Consider the following 24,750-nt stretch of genomic DNA (forward strand, 5'->3'; position numbering starts at 1 on the left):
TTTCAAATAAAATTTAAGAAACGATATATATACAGATAGATTGACCGATTATTCTCTATGTCGATTCTTTTGACCAGTGGAATGCACGGAAAGCGATGAAGCCATAATCTCGTGGGTGTAGTTGGATCTGCAATTGACACTTGACCAAAGTTACCAGCTTTAGAAATGCTCAAAATCCACTGGGCAGAGCTCAGGGGTCAAGCATCGAAGAAATTATGGATCGAATTTCGTAGACATTTCACCAAAGAAACGCGGCTTTTCAGTGCCAGTTATCTGCGGGGAGAACTATCAGATACATAATTTAATTAATGAATGTCAGCTATGCATGGGAGTGGGATAAGCAGTGGGGAATGGCATCATCCTCCTCTGCACTACAACGGGAAAGCCACCATCCATACGCGCAGTCAAGCTGGGAACGAGTTTTGGAGTTTTTTCACGTGAACCAATGGGTGGCTGCAATGTGAACATGGAAATCACAGTGGCCGAAATATATTTCATCTGAATGAACGCCATTTCTTTTCCCAGACAAACACCAGCTCCGCCTTGGAAAACTGCGAATTTGAAGGGACTCTGTGGAACGAAATGGCCCTTTTCGTTCACCTATCTCTGGGGTTTGAATTGGAGACAGTCGGCGCCCCAGATGGCCTCCATTCGGCCCATGGCGTATTGATGATAAGTCACCCTATTGCCTTTGCCCACAAAAGTCCCGTCTGGCAGGAAGTCGTTGTCGAGGGCGTGCTTAGAGTCGAAGAGGACCGGCGGATAAAGTCGCATCGACTCGCAGAGTGAGGCGTGCAGGTAACGCATGTTCTGCAGCTCCTCGTAAGAAAATAGAACGCCATTAGAAGAAACGGAATCTTTATGTTGCGATCTTCTTGCGGCGATGAGATGCGCTATCTCTTTGTAAATGCTTTCCTCTACGTGGGGATGAGAGGATAGAAGCCAGAAAAACCACGTTAATGCAGACGACGTCGTGTCTTTGCCGGCCAACATGAAATTGATGATCATATCTCGCAGAAATTCGTCTGAACTCGTGTAGTCCTCACGTTCGAAGCCCATAGCGGCGGCGGGCATATAATTTGCATGTCCTTTGCCGAAAGCCATGAATCTGGAAATGAGATCCGACTGTCCCAACTTCGTTTCGGCGGCCGCGGTAGCGCCGCCATTGTTTATCTCACTTCTCCGACGGTGGATAACTTCCGTGGCGAACTGGTGCGCCACCCTAACGGCTTTCGAGAGGCGCTTCTCGGAGCCGATGTTGAGAAGCCTCTTCATCTTCCACACCAACTGTATTGGTGCCGAAGCCCTTTCAGCGCTGAGCTTTGCTACCACATCAAACGCCACCGCCAGCTCCGACTCAGAACTAAGACACGTGTCCAGCCACGCAGGATCCACCCCGAAGGAAACTTTGCAAATGGTATCGAATGCAAAGCGCTGAAGAATGTCCTGCAAATCCAAGCAGCTACCCGTCTCGCAAGCGTTTTGCAGAAGCGGCAGGAGTCGATCCGTGACCTCCTCGACGACGACCCCCATAACGAAATTGCGGAGACAGCGGGTGTTGAACTCGTAGCTAGCGACCTTCCGCTGTAGCTTCCATGAATCCCCGTCGGAATTAAAGATCCCGTTCCCCAGCAGATCGTGGAGAATGGCCGTAAAGGGCTCGCCCTTTGGATAATTGTCGAACCGCGTCTTCAGAATGTGCTCAACGTTCTCAGGATTCGCAGTCACCACCGTCCGGATTCCCCCAAGACGCTCCAACACGATGGTCTGCGTGGGGGACTCTGCCAGCATTTCAGTTGTCCATTGAAAGTGTCTCTTTCGATTCTTACAGAACGCAAACAGCGAACCCACAAGCGGATACCGCTTGGGTCCACACTCCAATATCACTCCCTGGCCACTGCAACTGCCATCACATAATATAAATTCCCGCAGAGTGTACAAATAATGAAACACGTAAAACACTATCCCCGCCGCAAATGCTGCTGCTAGCGGTTGCAGTAAATTCGCAGTCAGGCCTTGAATTTGCAGGGACATTAAAGCTATAAAGTTCTCCATTTCTGCGTCTGAGTGAGTATGCAGACTGAAGCTTAAAACACCAAGAAAAGCTTCCTTTTCTTGCGCACATAGAAACGGTGGGGATGACTGGGTGGCGGAGGAATTGAGGCATGCCCGACTTAAATACCTTAAGTGAAGGCCGTTTTTTCAACATATAATTTATGCACGATTTTTAAATGTGTGTTGTTGCAGTCACACGCCAACCATGCACACGCATTTAGCTTAATCTGTTGGTAGCACGCTGCACGCACACGAATTTAGTTTGGTGTGTTTTTGTATGCACACGCATTTAGTTCGATTCAGTTGGTAGACCGTACAATAATACAAATTACTGGGCCCTACGATGAAAAAGGTCCGCAGACCCGCACTTAGGATATCGACACCATTTGGTTTGACTGGTTCGGTATCGTCTCCTGAAATCTCGCTCTACTTCTGCGGTAGGGTATTATGATTAAAGTTTCTTGATTGTAAAATCGATGTATTCTAACAAGGTTTTAATATATTAATCTATATCTTTTAATATTTTAATATATTAATAATTTTTTAATATATATTAAACAGTATTAATTAATTTATTTTAATATTGAGTAATAGTTTAATATATTACCTACTAATTAAATAATTATAAATATTTTAGAAATAAAATTTTAATTATAAATATTTTAATGTGTATTATTGATTTATTATTAATTTTTTACTATAAATATTTACTTCATTTCAGAATGCAAGCGTATATAATAAAAGAGTTATATTGTTGTTTTTATTTATCTAAGTTGGTATCAGAGTATAGGTTGGAGTTTTGGTGAAAAGTATAAATTTTTGTTGTGTTAAGTGTTGTGCCGTGCTACCAATGGGGTGCATATTAGAAAAATCGAAAGCACTTGTGTGGTGGGAAGATCTAGATTTGAGATCTTTTTATGCTCTTTACTTGGTAAGAAGAAGTTTTTTAGGTTGAATATGTTTGGGGGCTGGTGTTATATCTATGATTGAGATTGGTTAGATTTGTGAAAGAATTTTGTGTGTGGCTCTTGTAGTGTTGAGACCTACATGTGATTCTAACAGGCCTAGGTGTCACCGTTGCACATCTCGGCGCGGGCTTTAGTTAATAAAATCTTTGGTTTGATTATGCTAGATAGATGTGCATCAAATTTAGTGGGAAAATTGTCGCTTGTTTCCCCTTGGTCAATGCCTTTAGAGATTGGTAACTACCAATATCAAAATGTGAAGGGTTAGTGTATAACTGCAAAGAATGTGATTTGAACCAAGGAAAACATGTGCTTCAAGTGCATAGACTTCCACTAATGACCTGGACTACTGAAGGTTAAAAGAAGCATAGGTGTTTCCCAATTTTGAATGAGGAGAGTGACTGTAAATTGGAGACAATGGTGAACATTTTGCCAGAGAAGATCTGATGGTATTTGATGGTTTCGAGCAAGTAAATTTAATGTTTATATCTTTTTATACTAAAATAAATATGATATAATTTGATTCATATTTGGTTTAATGTGTTTTAGGACTCTACAGATGTTACCAATTTTTTAGCAGTACAAAGATTAGATCTCAGGATATTTGTTTTAGATCCGGTCCATTTTTTTACTTGGGATATTTAAAAATGACAAATCCATTTGTTGATTCATATTTAAATGAATCCACAAAGCTAGATGGAAAAAATTATATAAATTGGAAATTTAAATTGCAGGCATTATTGGAAAATTGTAATGCTTGGTCAATAGTATCAAGAGATGAAACCAAACTGATGACACCAACATCTTCAGTTGAGGATTAAAAGCGCAAAGAGACCAATTCCAAGGTACTCTTCCAAGTGTCCATCAAGGAAAACATTATTCCACACATTAGGGATTGTGCTACATCTCAAGCAACATGGGAAACACTCAAAAAGTTGTATGAAACCCCCAATACTAATAAACTATTATTTCTCAATTAAGATGGAGGTAAATGAAATCATTGTTAATTTTCTTTCTAGAATCAAATAAATTTCTAATAAACTTGGTGTTATTGGTGAAAGATTTCCAGCAGTTCTTTGGTAACAATTATTTTGAATAGGATGTTGAATGATTATCATATGTTTATCTCTAAACTTTTAGCTAGGGAAAAAGGCTCCTACCTTTAATGAGTTAACAACTATTCTCCTACAAGAAGAAAAGAAGGAATAATTTTACTAGTAGATCTCAAAGTTCAGATTTGACACTGGTGTTGTCACCCTTTGAAAAGAGAGTTCTAGTTGTGAAAACTCTTTTTTTTAAACTCTAGTCATGGTGACCCATTTTTAACTCTAGCTGAAATCCCTTTGTGTTTCCAACTCTAGCCTTGTTTCCCCATTCCCCTTTTAAAAGGCTAGGACCCACAAATATTTATAGCTATCGGCCCATTTTCCTTTGTCATACCTCTCTGCTCATCTCCTTATCCTTTTGCGATTGCGATATAGCATATAGCAAAGTTTCCCGCTTAACGCAATAAAGTCTTGTCCCCCCTCGCCGATTGCGATAACTCCTCCCTCGTTGACTGCGTTATCGCAATCGGGGATCGCACGAATCATAAATCCCTCCTCCGCCGATATCACAAAGTTTTTTCTCCCCTCGCCCATTGTGATATCACATAAGTCTCGTCACCACTCCTCCGCCGATATCACAAGTTCTCCCTGCCGATTGTGATATCGCATAAGTCTCGTCACCACTCCTCCGTCGATATCACAAGTTCATCATGTTGATTGTGATAGTTCCCTCCCTGGAGATTATGATAAGTCCTCCCCTGCCGATTACGATATTGCAATCAGGGATCGCTCAAGTCACTAGTTCATCCTCCCCCAAATCCCCTTTTGACTTGTGATTGCGATGGACGTGATATTTTATATATTGTGGTTTTTTATAGTTTCGGGTCCATCCCACTGGAAAAACATTATGGAATATGGTAAAAAGGCCCTCTCATGTATTACGATTGCGATACCAGCAAGCCCGGATCAACAGCCCAGATCAACGAGCATTAAAATGTCTATTTCGCTTCTGCTTAGTGGGACGACGAGGGTATTTTTCGGTGTATAGGTTAGCAGCTGAGGTATTAAATGAAGGCATGGAGAAGTTGGAGAGCAATATGGGCTAATCCTGTGGAAACCTCCGCAACAAGAAACCTAGGACAACAATGGCCTCAGAAATGAATTCGACTGTTTCGCTGCACGTCTTCAAAGAGTAAATGAAGGTATGGGGACTCAGTAAGATTAATGGCTCAGCATGGGGCTCCACTCAGACACACAACGAAAGAGGAGATTCTCCACTTCTAGTTGGTAACAAGCAACTCACAGTCGACCCACTCCCTGCTTTGGAGAATGAGCGATTCAGGCAGTTAAGGTGAAAGCGACAAAAACTGGCCAAGCAGCAGGAGGGATACATTGTGGTAGAGACGTGGCCTGATCAGGGGCCTTCACAGGAACCACAGGACGATATTTTCCTCCATCATCATTCAATTTCCTCTTTTCTATTTTTTTGTAATTTCTTTTATTTTGTAATTTTTGTTTGTTTTCAAGAAAGGAATCAAATCCTTGGAAATTATTTTGGGCAGCAGAGTTATCACAGGTCTAGACAGCTAGTGAATCTGATAGCTAGCCCTGGGCTCATATATTTTGTAAAATATTGATTCAAAGCCACCCCTTTTATGTATAAATAAGGGGGAGAAACACTTAATAGAGGTTCCGGAATTTTGCACCCGAGTGGTCCTAATTCTTGGGTTCCATTTTGGTTCTAATTGCCTATTCATGAGGGATCAGAGCGACACATGTTGAATGTAATGGATTGGTTATTTGGACCCTTCAAGTATTAATGAAACTCCCTGGTGATTCCAAGAAGATCAATGCGTAGTATGTTTTCCCCTCTGTAATCTCATTCCATATATGTTTTTCCTCCTCTAAAATAGTGTGATGAAGCTGTCAGTTTCTCCCTTGTTCATGATTATATATTTGTTACCAAGTAGCAAGAGTACCTATGTTAGCTACAGGTTTAGTTAAGTACTTGTAATGTGAACATATTTGCTTGAGCTTATGGATACAAATGTGCCCAATAATATATTGCATGAAACCCTAACTAGCGCCCCACTCCTGTCGCTCTTTCATATCCTCCCTCTTCCACATTTTTGCCAGAACATTTTGGTTTAGGATTCTGCATTGTAAGCATCCCTATACATCGAATTCCCTCCTTTCTCTCCTCCTCTTCACCTTTACTACAACTGCAATATTAATCTGCATGTTGTTGTGTCTCGGCCACCAAAAAAAGGCATTTCTCTTTGAGGTTGGCCTGATTTACCCCCTGAGCATTCGGATCCATGTGTTGGCTTGATTTTACCTTCATGAAGGCTAATTGAACCAAGCCACCTTTATTATCCTTTTAACTACGTGACAATTGGAGTGCAACCAAAAGCCCCCATTGAAAATCTTCCATGCACTCCTCTATTTAAGATGTCCTAGGCACTGGTCTACAATCAACCTAGAGGCTGTCTTTAGGAAGCTTTCCATGTCTCCCAAAGCACTTGTGCAGGGAAAATTTTAGGTGCTAATATTTTCCCATGGGCTAATTTTCTATACTTTTTCCAAACAAAAGATTCTCTAATTTCCATTTTTTGTAAAAATGATTCGCCCAAATTTTATAGAATGAAATTATTTTACCCTAAAAATCACCAAAAAATTATATATAGACTATATAAAAATATTATAAATTTGAATATTTTTACAAAAATATCTCCAAACATTTTACAGATTTCATATTATGGACTAGTGGGATTCGTCAAGGTTTCTAAACTTTAAGATAAGTTTCCATCCTTAAAATTGTCCCTGCGTGACTTGTGCTATGGGTGAAATTAGAAGCGACAACATCTTTTTGGCGTCGTTGTTGGGACATATTAGAATATTTTTCCCTGGGTACGACAAATTTTACATTCCCTCTGTTAGGTGAGCAAGGGAAGTGTGGGTTGAAGATATCTCACCTTGGCGATTCTAGTGTTTCAATTTTATGTTAAACATCTTGGCGACTCCACTGTCCATATCTCTATTTGATCGTCCTAGCTTTCAAGCAGCCTCATACTCGCTCTGATGATAAAGTAGCTGAAAAATTTCCCTACCTTTGAACCTGAAATCACTCACCTAGGGTGTTTTCAAAACAACCATTCCTGCATTTCTGGCTAACCAATTTGCCCCACTGAATTTTTCTTCTATTGCTGGTCATCCCAATCATGTCCCTTCGTTTCATGAATGGAATACCTATTTGCCTAGATTCATTGGAAACACAGATAGAAGGCCGGACCAGCACCTTAATGATTTTCATGAATGCATTGAGCAACAGGGTATTATTTTTGAAGATGTGCGAATAAAATTGCTCATGTACTCTTTAGAAGATGATTTTAGAATTTGGTACGGAACAATACCTCGTGGTAGCATATCTTCATTAAAATGTTTTCATATAACATTGCATCATTATTGCAAAAGATTATATCCACTAAATGTTTTGTTTGAATATTTTTGCACACATTTTAATGATGAAGATATTCCAGAGGTCAATGATCCTGCTGAAGATTTTTGTGGAGCTCCACTCCAAGAAACAATCTACTCGCATCAAGAAGCATCACCCAATGAGCAAGAAATAGAAGAAGGAAACATCATCGAGCTCCAAATGATGTATATGACTCTGATGGAGATTCAAGTGATGCAAAGCCACAACAAGCCTAGTCATGGGAAGCTGCACAAGAAGAGGAGGCCCACCAGGAGGTCAGTACAGAGGCTCCAGTTTACAATGCACATCCTTCACATGGAGAACAAGATCAAGAAACCCCTTCGATTTATGATTCATATTATTCAGAGGAGGATGAGATGACTACGAATGCTCAAAGGGAGTTGTTTACCAACAAGTGGGGAGAAGGCTTCCAACGACAAATTTTTCTTGAAAAATCTAAAGCAGAGGAGCCAAACCATATTTGCAACTGCCCTGACCAAGAATATTATGGTCAGCAGCCGGTTTATGAAAATAAGGCGGCTGCAAATTTCCCTTGTCAGTACTATGAACCTGTAGCTGATTACATGACCACATTCTTAAGTCAGCATCAGAGGTTGTTACTGGAGCATGTATCAGGTTTTTCAGTTGAAGATTTTTCATGGTGTAAGCTTGTTTTGATTTTCAAAATTCAGCAGCATGGAGGCGTTGGGTCCAACACCCAAATGTTGGCCTGGCTCCATTGGAGGGTTGAACTCACTCAGGTGAATTGAGCCCTATACATAGGTAGAAGTTGTATATAAATAAGCTCACTAGTTGAGCATTTACTTTCCAGTTGGTAGAATTCATTTTTCTGCATTTCAATTCGATGAGGAAAGGACTCCCTGCAAACAAAGTTTCATGGAGATTTTCTGTAAATTCATATATGTTTGACTCCATGCCCAATGGTGAAGGCTACTAGTCTGCAAGTTCTCAACACCTTTCCAGTAAGGCATTGTCCCTAGTTGGAGCCAATGTTGTCACCCTGTGAAAAGAGAGTTCTAGTTGTGCAAACTTTGTTTTTTAAACTCTAATTGTGGTGACCCATTTTTAACTCTAGCCGAAATCCCTTTGTATTTCCAACTCTAGCCGTGTTTCCCCATTCCCTTTTTAAAAGGCTGGGACCCACAAAAAATTATCGTTATCAACCCATTTTCCTTTGTCATACATCTCTGCTCATCTCCCTTATCCTTTTTTGATTGCGATATCGCAATAAAGCTCTTTCTCCCCTCGCCGATTGCGATATTGCAATCGGGGATCGCACAAATCATAAATGCCTCCTCCTCCAATATCACAAAGTTCTGTCTCCCCTTGTTGATTGTGATATCACATAAGTCTCGTCACCACTCCTCTGTTGATATCACAAGTTCTCCCCGCTGATTGAGATATCACATAAGTCCTGTCACCACTCCTCCGTCGATATTGTAAGTTCATCCTTCTGATTGTGATAGTTCTCTCCCACCAATTGCGATAATTCCTCCCTCGTCGATTTCAATATTGCAATCGAGGATCGCTCAAGTCACAAGTTCCTCCTCCGTCGAAGCCCCTTCCGACTTGCAATTGCGATGGATGCGATATTTTATATATTGCAGTTTGTTACAGTTTCGGGTCCAGCCCGTCGACAAAACATTATGGAATATGGTAAAAAGGCCCTCTCTTGTATTGCAATTATGATACCAGCAGGCCCGGATCAATGACCCAGATTGAATCAGCCCGGATCAATGACCCAAATCAACGAACATTAAAATGTCTATTTCGCTTTTGCTAAGTGTGACGGCGAGGGTATTTTTTAGTGTATAGGTCAGTAGCTGAGGTATTAAATGAAGGCATGGAGTAGTTGGAGAGTGATATGGGCTAATCCTGTGGAAACCTCTACAATAAGAAACCTAGGACAACAATGGCCTCAGAAATGAATTCGATTGTTTCGTTGCACGTCTTCGGAGAGTAAATGAAGGTATGGGGACTCAGGAAGATTAATGGCTCAGCATGGGGCTCCACTCAAATACACAATGAAGGAATGTCAGGACATTCTCCACTTCTAGTTGGTAACAGGAAACTAACAGTCAACCCACTACCTGCTCTAGAGAACGAGCGATTTAGGCAGTTAAGGTGAAAGCAACAAAAACTGGCCAAGCAATAAGAGGGATACATTGTGGTAGAGACGTGGCCTGATCAGGGGCCTTCACAGGAACCACAAGATGATATTTTCCTCCATCATCATTCAGTTTCCTCTTTTCTATTTTTCTGTAATTTCTTTTATTCTGTAATTTCTGTTTGTTTTCAAGAAAGGAATCAAATCCTTGGAAATCATTTTGGGCAGCAGAGCTATCACAGGCCTAGACAGCTAGTCAATCTGACAGCTAGCCCTGGGATGAGATATTTTGTAAATGTTGATTCAAATCCCCCCCTTTTCTGTATAAATAAGGCGGGGGGGGGGGGGGGGTGGTGGCGGGGGGAACACTTAACAGAGGTTCCAGAATTTTGCATCCGAGTGGTCCTAATTCTTGGGTTCCATTTTGGTTCTAATTGCTTGTTCATGAGGGATTAGAGTGACGCATGCTGAATGTAATGGACTGGTTATTTGGACCCTTCAAGTATTAATGAAACTCCCTAGTGATTCAAAGCATATCAATGCGCAATATGTTTTCCCCTCTGTAATCTCATTCCATATATGTTTTTCTTCCTCTAAAATAGTGTGATGAAGCTGTTGGTTTCTCCCTTGTTCATGATTGTATATTTGTTACCAAGTAGCAACAATACCTGTGTTAGCTACAAATTTACTTAAGTACCTATAATGTGCACATATTTTCTTGAGCTTTTGGATACAAATGTGCCCATGAGTATATGGCCTGAAACCCTGACAAGTTCCCCACTCTTGCCGTTCTTTGATATCCTCCCTCTTCTATACTTCTACTGGAGCATTGTGGTTTAGGATTCTACATTGCAAGTAGCCCTATGCATCGAATTCCCACCTTTCTCTCCTCCTCTTCACCTTTACTACAACTGCAATATTAAGCTTCATGTTGTTGTGTGTCAACCACTAGAACAAGAAATTTCTCTTTGAGGTTGGCTTGATTTACCCCCTAAGCATTCAGATCCATGTGTTGGCTTGAGTTTACCTTCATGAAGGCTGATTGAACCAAGCCCCCTTTATTATCCTTTTAACTACGTGACAATTGGAGTGCAACCGAAAGCCCCCATTTAAAATCTTCCATGCACTCCTCTATTTAAGATGATGCAGGAGCATCTAGGCCTAGCTAGTAATGTGATCGTGTGGTCACATGTTATGGCTAACGAGAGTTTGGAAGAAGAATTGATTACTTAATTTCTATAAATTGCAAAGTATGTAAGTAGTTATATTGTTGCCAAATACTAAGGAAAAGAGAGAATAGGTGGCAAGTTGATCCTCCCTGCGTGGAGATCAAGCCAAGTAGTTTAGTTTGTTCAGATTTGGATGGGATTTGATTTCTAAATGTATAGTCTATTCCTTCAATTGTGAAAGAGATGGTTAGAGAGAGGATATATGTATTTTCCTTTGTTTTCTGAGAGAGGGAGGATTGGAGAGGATTTACGATGGAATTGTAAGCCTACGAGTAGATTAGAGGAAACAGAGGCTCTAATTAGAAGAATCAAGCCAGAGAGGGATGGAGAGCCTCAAATATGTAATTATGTGTTTATATGTTATATACAGAGAGTTAATTCTGAGTGTGGACAGTGTGATTCAATATGAAATGATAAATTCTGGTTACATTAGTGATTCTGGGTAACATATGTATCCAGGCAGAATTCAGCGCACATAGAGAGACAGAGGAACTGTGTATTTATTCATTTTCCAGTTGTGCTGTGTATATGCGTTAATCATTTAAAATTCCATTTGTAGGCATGTTGATCGACCATTGATCACTATGAGGATCGATGGCGATCCATTAAGTAAATGAATTATTGTTATATATGGAGTCGTGGTGTGAAAATATGGTATGGCAGAGGAAACTTGCGAAAGGCGTAAGTCCATCAATAGAACGAGAAGAGAAGAGTGGATGCACAGGATCCGTTGGATCTCATAGATCAACGGGCATCGCATGGTGGAAGAGCGCGGAGGATAACCAACGAAGAAGTGGTTTCGCAACAGGAAATGGTATTTCGCGTGGCTCTGAGTGGTAAGTGGTATTGAAGGGTAGTCATCTGATTCCACTAACTGAGCGACACGTAGAACCAAGGAGGAGAGAGGAAACGACTTTTTCGGGCGGATAATTTCCATGCTATTTTTCCACCCGAAATATCTTACAGTCGTCGGATCAAGTGTGTTAGATCAATGGTGGAGGATTGTCGTGCAAGTTGTTGATCGGTGATCGGAGATAATGAAGGACAACGCCACGTTGCAGAGGTAGCTTTGATAAGCCGGACCCAATGATTTATGAACGCGGATGTATAATATTTGAAGTTCGGCTTATATGTTCCAGTCGAGTTTTCCATGGTTTTCGTGTATTTTCGACCAAGTTGTGTCACCCTAGTTTTTAATGATAAAGCATAGATATAACGCTTCCGATACAAATTGTGGACCATAAATCACGAGTATTGATAGGTTTTTGGTATATGAAGGGGTTTATTGCTTGAGTGTGATTATCCTCCCCATCATAAGATGTCCTAGGCACTGGTCTATGATCAACCCAGAGGTTGTCTCAGATAGGAATATTTCTATGTCTCTCGAAGCACTTGTGCTACGGTTTCCATTAGAAGAGACAACAACTGGTAGCCAAAGGGAAGCAACTATACAAAGAAAAGCCATGGGACAAGAACAAAGGAGGAAAGTCATAGTCAAACCCACATCAGGGCGCAACACCACTAAGGAAAAACACTTGTATGAAGAGGAAGAATGTATTCTCTTATTATGGTAATCCTAGACACTTTTCTAAAGATTACAATAAAAGGAAATTTGATGAGTCCAAGCATAGAAGGAATTCAAGATATTTTGTTGATAAAGAAGCCTCAATTAGTGATAATCTCAAAAATCTCAAATTATTCATTTCAAATTTTTCCTTATTAGCATAACTAATGATATTAATGCATGGTTTATTGACTTTGGTGCTTCAATTCATATGACATGTAAAAAGGAATGGTTTGATACTTATCATGGAAATAATAATGGTACTCATATCTATCTAGGAGATGACCGATCTCATGAAATCAAAGGTTATGGTGATGTATGTGTAACTTTACCTAATGGATGTGCGAGACAAATACAAAAGGTGATGTATGATCTTGGAATCAAGAAGAATCTAATCTCTGTGTCCACCAATCTAGATTAGAATCTCAAAGCTGAATGATTTAAATCACATTATGTTGATAAGGATATATCAGACAACTACACTATCATCGCAAGATCAGGAGTGAGAGTTGGAGGCTTATACAAGCTTGATGTTAACATGCAAGGTTATTAAGTATTGGAATCGACAACCATGACAACAAACACTCTTTGACATCAAAGGAATGACCACCTTAATTATCCTGACTTGTTTCTACTTTAGAAATAGAGAATACTAGAGGGACTTCCATTGTTAAAGAATAAATATTCAGCATGTGAAGGGTGTGCATTAGGGAAGATGTATAAGGAAGAGTTCCCTACTAATACAAATAGAATAAAAAGGGATATTCTTCAACTTGTGCATATAGATGTTTGTGGGTCTATGCAGGCTAGATCATTAGGAGGAGTGTTGGGGTCCAAGTATGAACAATCTATTCACCCTTTTCCTACATTAATTTATCAATCTGGGTGCGTATCCTTTTCAAGGCAACATGCAAGGTATATGCAGGGGCAAGGTTACCATCCGTCACCGACCAAGGGTTCGTGATTAATACTCAAAGCATTGCTGTAAAACTGAAACTAACTGCAGTACTCAAGAAAAGAAATTACAAGAAATAACAATCTGTAACAGCAACCATGAAATGATAAATGACACACAATAGGAGCTACGTAGCACCTGATCAAAAGAACGAGCCCAGCTCTCTGATTAGGGCTGCGTTAATCACAACGAAGAATGGAGCAGCAAAAGAAGTGATATATTATTAATCTGGAAGAGAACTATTACAATATCAATGGGGAGTCCCCCTTTTACAGGAATAACCTGTCTTTTATACAAAGCGAAGGAGAACAACATCCTTCCCCAAAACCAGGTAACCGTATACCTAGAAATATACATCGGTTCAGAACGGCACCAACATCGGATGAACAAGATCAGAGAATGGTCTAAGAATGGTTCAGGGACATCTGCGACTCCAGCTACACGGCTTCCTTATGGCTGGTTATTGTTGTGAATTGCGGATCTGTTGTGGGACGCTGAAAGATCGGTACCTGTTCTCCGGAAGCTGCAGTCAAACATGTGTTTTAGTGTTGTGAATAGGAAAAACCCTGCGACTTTACTTCATTAATAAAATATTCCAATAGACAGGAAAGGGGTAATTACCTTGCAGATTTAGCATAGTAAATACAAATGAATAAGTGCAAAAAGGACAAAAAGAGGGATGGAAATGCAACAAAAAGATAGCCCAATTTGGTGCCCAACATCTCCCCCCAACTAGCCTTCTGCATGTCCTCATGCAGTTCGCCGCCTCCGCAGGTCTGGGTTATGCAGATTGTTGGCTTCCTGGAGCTGAGCGAGATCATACTCTTCAGCCATCTCTGTCCCTGGAACCTTAAAACCTTCTGAGAGGAGGATTTCCTTCCACCAATCACCCGGAACATTATATGCTGGGGTGTAATTTTCCACTAGCAACCAGATGGTGGGGAACTGGAACCGGATCCCCATCCACCGAACCCCGCATGTTCAGACACACGCCACATACCTGGGCACTTTGGTGAGCGCTCGTGCAAAATTCGGTGCTCCAAACAGTTCCCTATTTCGGACAGCTATAGGTGACATCATCCATCTTTTCTGACAGCAATCAAGGGCTTCATCTTGAAATGTGACTAATTATTTGACACACAAATCAAGGCACCATTTTTGTGTCCTTAGAATTCTTTCCTTGTTTCCCTCAATTCCCAAGAAGGTGTTATGTTTAGTGAACATGGTTATTGACCTTTCATGTTCTCCTCTTACTATAAATGGCTTTGTAACCTGATTGGACTCAAATGTATTAAAAGCCTTCTGCCAACTGATCTGATTAAAAGTGTAAGAGGTGAGAGCCCTTAAATGAATGTCTCCCACATATGGGACCGGGTTGAATCCTCTATCCATGCGCAGTAGATACCCATGCATGTAAAACTCACACATCAAATGCTGAGTTGGCAAGTCATGGCTCCTCAATATGCAGAGGAATTGTACCCCGTCCTCTATTTCATAACTGATCTCATTCTTGATGCTCTCCATGCAGAAGAAAAGAAAACATTCATGCAAGAATAAAGAATAACAAGAAGCAGGGGAACGACATGCCATCACCTCTTGTGCTAAGTTAAACATCTACTCCTTATCAGTTTTCAATTCTGCCACTTACCTTTCCAGCTGCTCCATCTTGAGTTGCTGCTTCGCATGCCTCAACCTCATGACATCTATACGCTCCACATATTCAAAAATGGTTGTGGAGGCTTGTTCCTGAGTTCTTTTGACCTCGCTTTGATACCAAGCTGTAGTGGATTTCCAAGTCTGCACTTTGGCTGTTAGGGCATATTCACAATCTTCAAACAGTTGCTCGACCGGGTCTGTTTGAGTGATAGCAGAAGTTGTGGCTATCTGATCCACCTGAGTCCCTGCTTCCACTACTGTGGCCTGGGACATTTTGGCCTGTCGCTTGTATTTCTTTACCCGCTTCTACAATTTATGAACCTATTTTCTCAACTTCCTAACCTCTGTCTTAAGCCGCATTGTTTCTCTGAATTGCAGCTGGTATTTTTGTTTGACAGGTAGTCTTCATTGTTCACACAACTCCACCCATTCTTGCTTAACCAAGACCTCTTCAGCTTCTGCAACTGGTTCAGCTGGAGGTAAATCCCCCGGGACAGCTTCTGCTATGCCGACTGCCTTGTTCTCTTCCATTGCCCGTTCTTCCTCGATTATTTCTTATTTTACGGCCCTCTCGCCTGGCCTTACAACTGGCTCATTCGTCGGGACCGCTTCGCTTGGTCCCTCCTCTTCGCCAACAACTGCTTCCTTTTGTTGTGTGATCACCACGACTGGTGGTGCCCTTGTGAGGTGATCACCCATTAATATTTCTACTGGAATCCCTCTAGGTTCCCCTGCCTCAGGGATATCTGCCTCTTCTTCCCTTTCAGGCTCCGAGATGCTTGTCGCCTGGGCAACATCTGTCCCACCTTGTTGTGGTCTTTGTGATAATTTCAAAGCAGGAGGAATGACGATATCTTCTTCTATGCGCCGGGAGGAACGAGATACCCTCGCTCCTCTTGGAATAGAAGAGAAAAAGGAAAACTGGCAGGGATCTTCATTTTGGCCTTTGACAATTCTGTCCTGGGTCGCGTTCCTTGCTTGTATAGTGTTTGGTCCCGAGGTTGATGCTGGTTCTTGTGGAGCAGCACCAGCCTCATGCCCTAGTTCTCCCAGAACTTCCTCCATAGTTTCCGTGGTTCTCCCAGCTCCGAGCTCTTCTAGTCCTAGTTCATCCTCCTCCATTGGTTCTATGGTTGGGGCGGCCACGACCTCTTCTTCATTCAGGCTGTCTTCCTCCATTGGTTCCACGGTGGCGGGAGGTTCTTGTGGGGTACCTTCGGCCACAATATCAACCAATTCTCCCATCCTTGCCTGTTGTGGTACCTCTTCTGTTGTTGTCATGTTGTCGACTTGCTCTGTTAGCTCCACAGTCGACGCTGGTTCTTGTGGAATAGCCTCGGTTGTGGTACTAGTGGGCCTTTCTATGTCAACTCCTCTGTCTCCCATCAGTTCCGTAGTTGCGGCTTGCTCTTGAGGAGAAGCCTCTTCGTTAAGTTCTTCAGCTTCAATTTCCATCTCCTTTGGCTCCTCTTGGTTAACATAGTAATCTCCTTCTCCATATTCTTCCTCCATTGCTTCTAGTTCATCTTCCCTGGCGGCCACAGCGGCTGCTATTTCTTCTTCCGTGGAATCCCAAAATAGCTCCCACAGAATTGGAATCCGTCTAATTGCATTCATCACCAGTAGCTGGACTAGCCCATGGTGGGTAATGACTGCCATCACCTGTTGTGACCGTTGAGTAGAATGTGCCACCAACTGAAGACTCCTTAGTAGGAAATAAGGCACATTTAATGAGAAGGCCTCTACTTGGGGGAATCGGAGGTGAGCTAATATCCGGAGATGATATTTAAACACAATGGAGTATCTTCCCTCACAAGTTATATATTTTATTACAAACTCTGCTACCTCTCCCCATGGATGTGGTAACGAGTTTCGGTCGTATCCTCGACCCTTCTGAGCAATGCTTTCTCCTGCTTGCAAAAAGGCTTTAGGAAACTCTGGGAGGGAAGTCCTCCTTGAAAACCATCTCTGTCCATTTTGAGGGAGCCCGCTAACTTCTGCAATGGCTTCCTCCATAACAGGGACTTCTATCCCGCGGACCCAAGAACTTTCTTCTTCCAGATTGAGTGCAAATTCCACCGCAATTTCCTCGTTGAACCCCCTCAACCTGTCAAAGTAGACATCCCATCCTGCATTTTCAAAGACCTGCCATATTTCCCGACTGTTTCGAACTCTTGTTGTGTCTTCTGGCTCATGCCGCACAGACCATCCACCCATCGCTGTAGAGGCGGGATCAACACGACGAATACAATTAGCTAGTAGGGGAAGATGATAGGGACCGAAACCATTGGTAACAGTAATAATGTCATGGTCATCTCGAAAAAAGGATGGTAGCAATACTGGTATGTCTGAAGAAATTTTAGAGAATGATGGCGAGTTATGGCAGTATGGTTGGATGTTTTCAATGATTCAATGCGGCGTGTTGGGGAAGTGACTGGTTGTACTTTTTGCATACGAACATGAATTCCAATGCGTCGGGGTCGTGATTACGAAATCACCGTAATCTTTTGATTCTCGTTCGCATTAGATTTAGTTTGGTGTGAATCATGCGATATGAATGCATTTTTGCTAGTATGCCATCGTTTATTATGACGGGACCCCCCCAACTTAATTACACCGTCCGCAGCACATATTGGTGTCTTTTTGGAATATTTTAATTAAATCCGTAAATGTCAGTGGAGACGTACCTGGGGACCTACCTTATGGTGGAGTAATAGAAAAATGACTGATGGAGTAACAACAGCACGGATTAACAGCAGTGACGGAGTAACGACACTGGCGGAGTAACAGCAACGGCAGAGTAACAACACCGGTGGAGTAACAACACCGATGGAGTAACAACAATGACGAAGTAACAACATTGGCGAAGTAACAGCAATGGGGGAGTAACAACATCATCGAAGTAATAGCAGCGATAGAGTAACAACAATGGCGAAGTAATAGCAATGGCAGAGTAACAACACCGGCAGAGTAACAACACCGACAGAGTAATAGCAGCAGCGGAGTAACAGCAACGACGGAGTAACAGCACCGTCGGAGTAACAGCAACAACTGAGTAGTAGCACCGGCAGAGTAACACCACCGGTGGAGTAACAACAACGTTTGAGTAACTGCACCGAGTGTTACATTTCTCCTGGCTAATTCCTTTGTTATCCCTGCAAAATACAAACAAGTAAGTAATAACAATTTTTTTTTTTTTTTTTAATTTTTTTTTTTTTTAGAGCAGAGTGAGAGTGTCCTTTATACCAACAACCATTAAACCAGATGAATCAGAAATATGTTTGATGAAGGCATCTCTAGAGGCTGGATGGTGGTATAGCTTTAGACGGTGTCCATTTACTAAGAACGAAGTATGACTCCCATCTATTGTAACTAGTCTCACTGTTCCATTGTCAAACATTGCATCCACTTCATACAGTCCCATCCAACGAGTGCGAAGCTTGCCTTTGAAATCTTTAAATCAGGAGTCTAAAGTAATGCCCAATCCTCTGAGTGAAACACCTTTCTCTTGATAAATTTATCATGCCATTTCATTCTCTGCTATTGAACAGTAGTAGTTTTCTGGACCGCTACCGATTGAATCTCGTCCAACTCATTGAGCTGTTCCAGTCGGTGTTTCTGTGCTTCTGATAAGTCTAGGCCTACTTCTAAAGCTGTTCTGAGCATGCTGATCTCGAATTCTACTGGAAACAAGGGGGATTTCCCATAGACTAACTCAAATGGAGAAAACCCGGTTGTGTTCCGCCATGTTGTTCTATACGCCCATAAAGCTTCTGGAAGTTTCTGTGCCCAGTCCTGGCGATGACTTGCTACTATTTTTGTCAAAATATTTTCCAATATTTTGTTTGTACTTTCTACTTGTCCATTCACCTGGGGATGATAAGGGGTTGTCACTCTGTGTTTAACCCCGTATTTCTGCATCAGCTTCCCTATCATGTGAGATGTAAACTGCGCTCCTCCATCTGACACAATTTCCCTTGGAGTACCATATCGAGCAAATATTTCTTCAAAAAGAAAGTCTGCCACTACTTTCTTTGTTGCTCTCGCGACCGCTCTGGCTTCCACCCATTTAGTCACATAATCAGTGCAGACCAAGATGTGAGCTTTCTGATGAGAAGGTGGATTGAAAGGTCCAACAAAATCGATGGCCCATTTCTCGAAAGGTTCGAGGACTATTTGGGGCTGTAGAGGCATTTCATCTGCTTTCCCAGGTTGTCCCATCCATTGGCAACTATCACATCTACGGACATAATCCCAAGCATCTCGAAGATGGAAGGCCAGTAGTATCCCATCTGCAGCACTTTGTGGCCTGTTCTCTTATCTGCAAAATGTCCTCCACAGGGTCTGTCATGGGCAGCCTTTAATATCTCATAGATGTCATCCTTTGCCACACAACGCCGAATCTGTTGATCAACCCTTGTATGAAAGAGATACCCTGCCATCCTTGAATATCGGTAACTATGATGAATAATATTCCTCTAATCCTTATATGACAAATGACGAGGCACCTTCCCTGTAGCAAGATAGTTAGCAATATCTGCATACCACGGAGTGTTAGCAGAAACTGCAAAAAGATGCTCATCTAGAAAATTATCTTCAATGGGTGTATTCTTACCATCATTTTCTATCCTAGACAAGAAATCAGCAACCACATTGTCCTTCCCTGGTTTATCTACTATAGTAATGTCAAATTCTTGTAGTAGCAAAAGCCATCTTGTAATGCGACTAGGGGTAACAGGTTTATTCATTAAATACCTGATAGCTGCATGATCAATATGTACAAAGGTAGGATACCCGGTAATGTAATGCTAGAATTTGTTGATGGCGTAGATGACAACAAGGAACTCTTTTTCAGTCACTGTGTAATTTAATTCAGCAGGGGCCAAATTCTTACTAACATAGTAAACTGCATATGGTACCCTATCCTCTTGCTATCCCAATACTGCACCAACCGCTGTCTGGGAAGCATCCATGTGAATATGGAAAGGTAATGCCCAGTCTGGCCCTCTAAGGATCAGAGCACTACAGACCAATTCCTTGATTTTCATGAAGGCTACATCACAATCATCTGTCCACACAAAATCTGCATCTTTTGTCAGCAATTGAAAAAGTGGATGTGCTACTTTAGAAAAATTTTCTATAAAGCACCTATAATAACCGGCACAACCAATAAAGCTACGTACCTGCATGGGTGTTTTGGGTGTTGGAAAGTGCAGAATTACCTTTATTTTAGCTGGGTCCATCCGAATTCCTTCAGCCGAGAGCAAATGTCTCAGAACAATTCCTTCCTCCATCATCATATGGAATTTTATCGTACTTAAGGAGACATGCGCCTGTATGCACCTTTCAAGAACTTTTTCTAAATTTCTCAACCCTTCTACAAATGAATCCCCATATGGAGTAAAGTTGTCCATGTAAATTTCAACACTATCGTCCACCAAATCAGAGAAGATCCCCAAAATTGCCCTCTGGAACGTTGCAGGTGCATTACACAAGCCAAAAGGAAGGACCTGGTATGCGAATGTTCCCCAGGGGCATGTGAAAGTAGTTTTGTCCTAATCTTCAGGAGCTATCTGGATCTGGTTATACCCACTAAATCCATCTAGGAAGGAAAAGAACTTTTTGCCAGCCAATGTGTCCAGAACTTGGTCAATAAATGGTAAAGGAAAATGGTCTTTCTGCGTTGCCTTATTTAATTCTCTATAATCCATGCATATCCACCATTTACCATTTTTCTTAGAGACCATTACTAATGGGGAAACCCATTGGTTGTCTGAAATGGAGTAAATAAAACCTACGTCTAGTAATTTCTGAAGTTCTTCTTTAACAACATTTTTCAATGCAAGGTTCATCCTTCTTTGAGGCTGTCTTATAGGATGGAAATCTTCCTTAATATATATATGGTGGGTACACAAATTAGCAGGAATCCCCTTCACGTTTGAGTAATCCCAAGTGAAGGCTTCTTTATGTTTCTGAAGGACATCTAAAAGTTGTTTCTTTTGGGATTCTGACAGGTCTGGGTTAATGTTCAGGGTCTTCCCTGGTTCTAATTCCACAGGGATACTTCCATGGGGTGCAGCGACGGGTAGCTCCTTAGATCCCTCTGCTGTTTCAATAGTTTCCTGAGTTTCACAACTTAAGATGGATTCTAAGATTTGTTGATTTGGTTCTGAAACGGAGCAAGGATCATCCATAAAGGAGGTGATTACATCATCCTCCAATTCCATTTTTAACTGGAGGGCATGTCCAATAGTAAGGACTGGTCTTAATTCCTCATTTTCCGATTCAGGTTCCTTCCTGGATAAAATTTTCTTGCTACCTATTGGTTTTGTGGATGGGTTTGGTTCTGCAGGTGGGTATAACACTAAATTCTTAGTGTTGTGCCCATTTGAAATGACCATGTGCCCTGAATGGCACCCAATGTAAGCATCTGTAGTAACCAACCATGGCCTACCTAAAATTAAGGGATGGTTGCCGACCGAAGATTGCGTGTGTAATACAAGGAAATCTATGGGATAGTGCCATGAATCCACCGAAATTGTTACATCTTCTAACTTCCCTACTGGTTTTACTGTAGATCGATCTGCTAGTTCTAACACTGTAGGTGTGTGCTTCAAGTTACAAAGACCTAATGTATGCATGGTTTCAGTGGTGATAACGTTGATGGCAGCACCCAGATCTACCAGCACATTCGGAATTTCTATCCCATTAATTTGCACTGTCAGAATTGGGTTCCCTGGATCTCCATACTTTACAGGCATTGACTTTCCCATCATAAAATCTGATAATTTTCCCATGACGTGAATAGTAAGGGGGTCTTTGGATTTCTTTGTAGGCTTCTTCGAACAGTATTCCCTAAGAGTCTTTGCATATATCGGTACATCCTTCATAGCTTGTAACAGGGGAATTTTGACAAATAAGTTCTGTAATTCACCTAATAAGTCAAATTCAGCCTGAGGGCTTGATTTACTCAAAGTCAGTCTTTCTGGATAGGGTGGTTCAACTTGATGTTGTTTTGCAGGAGGCACCTGATTTCTACCAATTTGTTTTGGTTCCTTGTTAATTAATTCTGATTCTTTACCCTCACTATCAAGTTGTTCAATGATAACTGGTGGAGGTTGAGCATCGACTGTCTACCCTGATCGTAAATTCATTTCATACAATTCTATGGTGGAAATGTTATATGAAGGTAGGTTGAGAGTGTCGGTTTGATGAACTCCTTTATTATTAGGATTCGGGTTAGGTTGGATGGGAAGTTGGGGACGAATAGGTTGACTACTAGGAGGCACATTAGAGGGCAGTTGGAGTTGCTGCTGTGGCATCAGCTGAGGAAATTGCCCAGGAGAAGGTCCTCACCAAGTTGGAGCCCATGGGGAGCTCGAACCAGCTTGAGGGTTCCACTACTGCCAAGGTGAAAACTGGTATTGTGGCCACATGGGTGGATAGGGCATGGACTGAGGATTCATATTGAAATTACTGAAATATTGAGATGGGTCTAAGTACATACCTTGATTTCCCATTGGTGGTTGAGGCTGCCATGGCTTTTTAGACCCCATGAGGTACAACTACTCCATGTCTTCTCCTGTCCCTTGAAACACTGCTTTTAGGCCTGGCAAGGAGGGGCATGAGCTTGTTGCATGATTTAATTCACAGATTGCGCATTCCTCTATGGAGTTTAATGGACATTCCCTCTCTGGATGCTTCTTTCTACACTTTGGGCAGAATATAGCCATGGTCCTGTCCAATTCCAACTGCTTCTATTTCACTTGTAGCGTGTCCATCTATGCCGATAGAGTACTCAGGATATCAGTTCTCAAGTTGTCCAGCAGGTTTCCGATTTCTGCCTTCGTAACACCCCCACCAGATGCCCTTGTTGAGCGAATCCCTTGTCTATTTCTTGCGAGTCCCCTCGAGCATTGGATGCATAGTTCACAGATAACCTCAAAGCTTTCCTTCAATATATCTCCCTTTCCTACGATGTTCAACAATTCCAAAGAGTCCTCACGAAAAGCTCGAAGGAGGATAATTTTCAAAATATCCTTATCCAGGTCGGAGTGACCTGACCTCTGTAATGTGTACTTAAATCGTTCCACACAGTCTTCCAAGCTCTCATCTTCTTTTTGTGTGAACTTAAAAAGTTCCTCTTTGATGTTCCGGGATTTGCAGTAATCTTGGTATATCTCCAGAAAAGTTGTTTGCATCTCATCCCATGAGGAAATAGAGAAGGCAATGTCCCCTAAGAAGTTAGAGAAGGCAACAATGCTTGATAAAAAGGCAGTACCTGCGAAGAAAAAAGATCCTGCCAAGAGGCTTGCCTCTGCCAAGGCTATAAAGAGGGCGAATTCTCCTAAACTGAAAAGGGCAGTGCCTACCGCAAAGAAGAACTAGAAATAAGATGGTGCAGTTGTATTTCTAATTGCAAATCTGATATTTGAATTGTCACTCAGTCAAGACCAATTGAATGGTTCTATCTACCCTCTACTAAACTTCTTTTGTATTATTATTATATAAGTTGATTAATGGTTTTATTTGAGATGAAAATACTTGTAATTTTTGTTGTAATTTAACATTGATCCTTGTGAAAAAGGATGTTGGTAGGCTATGGTTTTTTAAACATGGAATTTCTGGATTATTTTGTGTTGGATTGAGCTCTAGCCATAGTGTGATATAAATTAACATGACTTCTGTATATTCCATGTGTTTTCGATTGAGCAAGAGAATGAATGAATGTTTTATACTCTAATTTATAGATATAAATTAACATTGAGTGAGAGTATTGGCATGAATGAATGTTCTATAGATATAAATAAACACTTAGTTGTGGGTATTGGTAAGCGTTTTAGATTGGGCAAGTGACGAAATGAATATTATATAATGTAATTGTAATTAATTAATTAATGACAAGGTTTAGAAAGTTTAAGAAATATGGTTGGGTATGATATTCCAAGTATAAATTGAAAATTGGGTTGTGGGACCAGCGTTCTATAATGTAATTGTAAGTGGTTGGGTGTGATATGCCAAGAATAAATTGAAATTTGAGTGGTGTGGTAATGTGATAAATTAAAAATTGAGTAGTATGGAAGATTTTTTGGTTACGATGCTTTATTGCAAGCCTATGCAGATAGCCATGCGTTATTAGAGAGAAAACAAGTTCATGCCTACATCCTGATAAACAAATTTGAGGAAAATATGTTTTTAGGATTAAAACTTGTATGTATGCAAAATCTGAAAATATTTTGGATGCACGCCATGTGTTTGACGAAATACATGAACGAGGTGTGATTATATGGAGTGCCATCATTAGAGAATATGGCAGGAAAGGGCTATGTGAGGAGGTCATAAGGTTGTATTATCAAATGCAACAAGAAGGGATAAAGCCAAACAACTTCACCTTTCCCATTGTTCTCAAGGCATGTGATGGGCTATCGACTATGCAAGAGGGTAAAGAGATTCATCATCACATTATTAGAAATGGATTTGAGTCTCATGTTTATGTGTGCACAACCCTCGTCAACATGTACTCCATGTGCAGCTATGTAGAAGTAACATGCCAAGTCTTTGACAAAATGTCTAAAAGGGATGTAGTTGCATGGAGGTAAATGATTTCTGGGTTAGCCGAAAGTGGATTTTCCAATGAAACTTTAACAATTTTTCATCAAATGCAGTTGGCAGAC

General features: G+C 41.2%; 1 pseudogene; it reads right to left on the reverse strand.

Annotated features, from left to right (window-relative positions):
- Window positions 1-258: 258 nt before the first annotated feature.
- On the reverse strand, window positions 259-2,054 carry LOC149265641 (cytochrome P450 94B3 pseudogene; annotated as a pseudogene).
- Window positions 2,055-24,750: the final 22,696 nt, after the last annotated feature.

Source organism: Pinus tabuliformis, chromosome 6 (assembly GCF_031772625.1).
Source record: "Pinus tabuliformis cultivar Carrire ecotype Pingquan chromosome 6, CPIR1, whole genome shotgun sequence".
In the NCBI taxonomy this organism is placed as follows: Eukaryota; Viridiplantae; Streptophyta; class Pinopsida; order Pinales; family Pinaceae; genus Pinus; species Pinus tabuliformis.